General features: G+C 31.6%; 1 protein-coding gene across 1 annotated transcript in view; it reads right to left on the reverse strand.

Moving 5' to 3' along the window:
- LOC108905132 (tissue inhibitor of metalloproteinase) overlaps nucleotides 1–6,384 on the reverse strand; it is a 95,361-nt gene extending 88,977 nt beyond the window's left edge. The window contains exon 1 of the mRNA XM_018707905.1: nucleotides 6,216–6,384. The gene's annotated coding sequence lies outside the window, so the exon portion shown is untranslated. The remainder of the gene's footprint in view (nucleotides 1–6,215) is intronic.

Below are 6,384 nucleotides of genomic sequence, written 5' to 3' on the forward strand. Positions count from 1 at the left end.
TGTTTGCCTTATAAACATAGGTCTGGAACGGCCTCGTTTTAGAGATACAGAGTGTTGAAGTTGTTAAAAAAAATATATTTTTTGTTTATATCTCCGGAATCCATCGACCGATTTCAATAAAATTTAGTACAGATAATGTATGATAGTAGGCCTTGTATTCCCTAAAATATGAGCTCTAAAGATTCAACCAGTGGTGTACAACTGGACAGGGTCACCCCCTTTTTTATAAAAAAAACTACGCCACTGTATTTTTTACAAGCTATTGTAACGAATTTATATTCTAATGCACAAAATACGTAAAAAAGGTAACTTGAATTTTTTCCCTAAAGTTTACCGTTCTCAAGTTATTCATACCAATACAATCCCCTTGTGGCAGACACTTCTAACCATCATATTACAAGAATATTTATGTTTATGCTTAAAAGTAAGTGCAATTTGTAAGCACATCACCAAAATTCTTTACACTCATCGTTTTCATCTTTTTGGATTAAAACAATATTTGGAAAATCATGACAAAGGAATGAAAGGCACAGAAATCAAATTTTAAGAACATTGTACGACGATTCTCGGCTAAGTACACGAAGAACGTCTCGGCAACTTGGGGTGAGTAAATCGAAAATTTGAAAAGTTCTAAGTAACGATGGCAGAAATCCGTACCATTTACAACCTGTGCAAAATTTACTTCCGGGAGATGCCGAGAGACGCCTGAATTTTTATCAATGGTTGTTTCAATTCTTACTAGAAATACTTTAGACCGATCACAAGACGACGGGTAGTGAATTTTCACAATCTGGATATTTGGTCACAAGAAAATACTCATGAAATTCGGAGTCATTTTTAAACTTTCTAGAAAACCATCTCTTTGAATTATTAGAGGATGTTTCATTAAATATAAGAGAAAATAGCTGAATACATATGGATGGTGCTCCTGCGCATTTTAGGAGAATAATACAAGAATGTCTTAATGAAAATTATATGAGATGGATAGGTAGAAGACCAAATGCCAATGTCAACCATAATGGGGCAGAGGGTCCAGTGTCTTGGCCAGCCAGATCGCCAGATCTAAACTCCCTGGACTTCTATGTTTGGGGTGACCTACCTGAAAAGTTTACTTTACTCCAATAGATCACAACTACCGCAGCGAATAGAAGACGGTGTAATGAATTAAAAAAAAACACCACCTAGTTCCATTAATAGAAGATGTCAGAAATGTATCGATGTAGGTGGTTCACATTTTAAACAATTGCTGTAAATACGTAACGTTAATTTTGTTTCTTGTTTAGTTGTTGTTGCTTGGTAAATGTATTTTTATTATTATTTTGATTTAAATTGTTCTTATTTGTAAAGATAATGCCTCCAGGGAAAACTAAAACACACCATTAACCATAAATATGTTTGTAATATGATTTGAAGTGTCTGCTACAAGGGGATTGTATTTGTATGAATAACTTGAAAATGGTGAACCTTAGGGAAAAATTTCAAGTTACCTTTTTTACGTATTTAGTGTATTAGAATATGAATCCGTTACAATAACTTGTAAAAAATACAGTGGCGTAGCTTTTTTTTATAAACAGGGGGTGACCCCTGTCCAGTTGTACACCACTGGTTAAACCTTTAAAGCTCATATTTTAGGGAATGCAAGGCTTACTATCGTACATTATTTGTACCAAATTTTATTGAGATCGGTTAATAGATTCCTGAGATATAAACAAACAAAAAATTTTTTTCAACAAGTTCAACACCCTGTATCTCTAAAATGAGGCCGTTCCAGACCTATGTTTATAAGGCAAACTCCTATTATTTTAAAGAGATCTATCTGTCACCGAAGTTTCCTGCATAAAATTCGGACCACCCTGTATATGTCAATATAAACAGTTTAACATTTTAGTGCGGGGTTGCCAAGTTATGTAGAAAACTTTTCGAATTTTAGAAAAAAACTCATTCGATTGTAAGGGAATGCATCATAGCATTTCCCATGTTAAATAATCAAATTTTCATCACAAAAGCAAATCGATAATTTGATTTCCCATTGCAAAAATAATTTATCTCAAAAAAACGAAATTAGCTGCATTTTTTCGTAGTACCCGATCCTCCTTAAGTACCAAATATTATTGACAAAACATTCCAAGTACAACTCATAAATTAATGCTTATTAGTGGCCTAAATTATCGTCAAACTTGTAACGTTTACATCGCCTACAACAATTGAATATCTAATCCGTTTAAGTATGTACTGTTTAGTTGCGAAATATTGGTAATAAGTAGGATAACTACTGTGCAAATATTTAACTTATAAACGTCAACATTTTTCTATTCTCTTCGGTTTATTACTTCATGTCTTTGCAGATTATGCATAAGACTTTATCGTAACTATAACGCAGTAGCGGCTTGTGGGTCTAAAAATAGGTAAGTCAATAATTTTAAATGACTAACAATTTTTCTATACTGAGCATTGCTAAACCACTAAACCTCCTTTTTATACATAGTGGGAAAAACAACGATCACTTTCTACTGTTGTCAACGATATTTTTAAAGTTTTCAAAAGCTTTCAGAAAAACTGATACGCAAGTTATTGTTAACAAACTGCTGTGGACATAGCAATTGCATCTTTACTATCGTATTATAAAAAATTTGTCCGTTTTAAAATCCTCATCAATCATTGCGTCACCTCGATAGGGCTAGGAGTTGATTGCTGAACTACCTAGTTTTCATGATTGTTTTTAACTTCTAGTGAGAAAACAGTAATAAAGTGTTGAAATAGACGGATGGGTTCAGTAATAAACCAATAACTTATAGAATTAACTTATTTTTCAAGTGGTCTTGTGATTTTATGAAAATTTATTACTATTATTTTATTTATAAACTTGTTTGCGGTTCATGAAATTATGATATGGCTTTAGCTAAGTAGGTAATACGTTCGAAGGTCTATATATTTTAAGTTTAAGCAATATCCAATTTTTTTTGGCTCAAGGCCCGAGATTCTCATGTAACCTGTAAACATTTTTAGTTATCAATAAATGTGCAAATTTATAAAACTAAATATGAGAAAAAAAATAGGTTTCTCGTGCTTTCGTACTAAAATACGTTTTATAAATTTACAGGTAAAAGTAAACAAGTTTGGTTCGATTTCGGCCCGGTACTTTGAGTCTCGGTTAAAGCTCGATTAACTAATCAGGCGATTAGACTGTGATTATACTTTATAAAATAAATCAGTATATGTGCAATCTAATCGCCTGATCAGTTAATCAAGCTTTACCGAAACTCAAAGTACCGGGCCTAAATGTCACAAAAAATATGTGACTTCCGTCAAATGTCATTTTCACGAATATCTATTTTCAGTCCCCAAATTTTGTTGCAGTATTTCTAAACCTTCTGTATATGAATTTAAATATTATTAACAAAAAAGTATATAAACTTGTAAGTAGTAATAACACAGGTCAACAAGGGCCAAGAAGCAGACACACCAATATACATTCCCGAAGGATTTTGGTGCGCTGAATCCGAATCTGGCTGCAGAATTGCTCTATCACGTCATTTTTTTTAAGATATCCTAACCTAAAAGTGCAAAAAAAGCTGTTTTTCGTCATATTTGAGGTTATGTAGTAATGCCATATATTCTTTAAAAAAAAATACGTATAATTTAAAAGTACAAGGCTCCCTCTTTCGAATGCCGTTGAGTTTGCTCAAATATCTTGTATGAAGTTTCTGAACTGCAATCAACTGTTTGACGTCGAAGGGACAATTAGTAGATTTTCGCATATTAAGAAACTGAGAAACTTAAAAATTTCAACACGTGATATCTCAACGAAAAAAAGAAAATATTTGAGCAATCTCAACGGCATTCGAGGGAGGGAGTTTTGTACTTTTAGATTCAATGTATTAGTTTTTTGAAAAAGAATAGATGGCATTACTACGTAACCTCAAATATGACGAAAAACAGTGTTTTTTGCACTTTTAGGTTAGGATATCTCAAAAACCTGACGTGATAGAGCATTCTGCGGCCAGATTCGGATTCAGCACACCTAAATGTTTCGGAAAAATATATTCAAATTTCTGCTTCCAAAAAAAAGTTAAATTTTGTTGGTCTGTGTAATTTGATTAATAAAATGCTTTATATTATGAAAACAACTATACAAGTTTTGCCAAATTAAAAATGTATATAGTTCAAATACGGTGTCACCTTCAAGGGTATAATCTAGAACCCAAATGGTGTCGATTTAACCAAACTTGCTTAAACGAGAAATGTCGTAAAAAAGTTACAGGGTGTTAAAAGTTTCTTGTTTTATTTCTTGTTTTCTCCTTAACTTAGAACCCAGTTAACCGATTTGAGCAAAATTAGCTGTTGCTTAGTTTCTCTACCTATTTTTATAAGTTGCGTGTAAAACTTTAAACGTACAAAAAAGTTACAGAAGAATATTCACAAAGGGTTGTACTAAAATGAACGCCCTGTATGATTTAACCTAATAGGAACATAATCACTGTATACTTCATTAAAAGTAACTAAGCAAATTTTGCTCAAATCGGTTAACTGGGCTCTGAGTTAAGAAGAAAACAAGAAATAAAAAAAGAAACATTAGCAACCTGTAACTTTTTTTTCGACATATTTCGTTTAAGCAAGTTTGGTTAAAGCGACACCATTCTATATGATACCCTTGAACTATGTAACATTCGTTAGGTACCTACACTTCCTTATCATACTTCTGATTTGTTTATTCTCTTCAGAAGGTTCGTTGGGCATTTTTATACTAAAGAGACTTAAGGTGGCCATATTCCCGGCCGAGAAATAGTGAAATTTATGGCGTTTTTAGGTACTGAAATCTTTAAAAGTAAAACGTGTAGAACAAAAGTAAGCACAAAAATGAAATCCTTGATGTTTTGTTTATTCATTGTTACCATTTAAATTTACTCAAATAAAATAATAACTAAAAAAAAGCGTTTGTAAAACATGCGTTTGCTGTTATTCTAACCCCACATTTTAAGAATTATTTTCACGTACTTATAAATAAAAGTAAACAATTTTATATGTAGGACTAAGCAAGTAAATGTTATAAGAATATTTACATGTGGAATTTAGTATTTTCGTAGATTTCAGTACCTAAAACCTTGATGGTTTGATCGTTTTTTGCACCTGTTTATTCGTTTTACTGCGGCGTCTTTGAAAATACCCAGATGGCATGACATAACATTCCTATTATTTGATAAGCTTTAGATTATTCAGTTATTAAATGTTTGAAATTATTTGAATTTGCGGAAAACACTATTTAAAGAATATGGGGCCCTTAAGTGTTTAGAGCCACTCAATAATTAAATTTAAATACACATATTTATGAACTTAATTACTTAAAATTCGTTCGTTTTAAAAGTGTAACTTAATGAAACATTTAAAAAAATCCGTATCGTTAATAAACACAGTGTGACTTATTAAAAACCAATTACGATGGTTCGGCAATCTATGATTTGCTGTAATTTTTGTAGAAACGATTTTTGAGAATTATTTATTTACAAATTTTAATTTATAATACAAAACATTTATTGCAAAGTTTGAACACTTAAGTAGTCGCTTCAATTTAAAAATCTAGAGGCAAAATGCAAAAATCAAAATGCCTCAAGATGAAAAAGCCAGTTACTGACACTTCTAATTATAATTGACAAACAATAACAGTCTTAAAATTTTACGTCCTGCCTAAAATTATAAAAATAAATTTATTTGCACGCTTTTTTACCTAAAGTGTCAAGGTTCTTATAAAAAAGATGATTTTCCCAAAAATTCTTTCTAAAAAATCACTGAAGGCCATATTATATACAAGGTGTCTCAAATTGTACACGCCTTCACTTTACCTAGTGGTAGAATACCTACAAAATAGAAAAAACGACACTGAATTTTCGGTGAATTGAATTCCATTATTGTTTGTAAGAAAAAAGAACGCGTGAGTACCAGGACACCCTGTATACAAATAAAACTATTAAAATCTTACGTCAAAAAAAAAATTTGAGAGGTGTTTTGGTTCTTAATGAGGCACACTGTATATAGTTGAGGTGTAATATGAATATAAAAAAAATATACTGTACTAAATTGAATTAATTTGAATTAACAGTTTTAATTAACTAAAAAGCGCATTTATACATAAATTAAATAAAATAAAAAATACTCCTTTTTACTTTTCATAAGCATCCAATAAAATGCCTTATTGGTTATATGCAAAATGATAAACTTACTCAGCTAACGATGTGCAGTGACGAAATAAATCAATCCCTAAATGGGCAAAATAGAACTGAAGTCACAAATACGAAAATTTCGCGAACACCAGACCGCACGTGTCTGAGCGCCGACTGTAAAAAAGCAACCGCGTCTCTACAAACCGAAATGCGAACTGAAGCAAGCTGT

This window comes from Anoplophora glabripennis, unplaced genomic scaffold (genome assembly GCF_000390285.2).
Source record: "Anoplophora glabripennis isolate ALB-LARVAE unplaced genomic scaffold, Agla_2.0 scaffold287, whole genome shotgun sequence".
Classification (NCBI taxonomy): Eukaryota; Metazoa; Arthropoda; class Insecta; order Coleoptera; family Cerambycidae; genus Anoplophora; species Anoplophora glabripennis.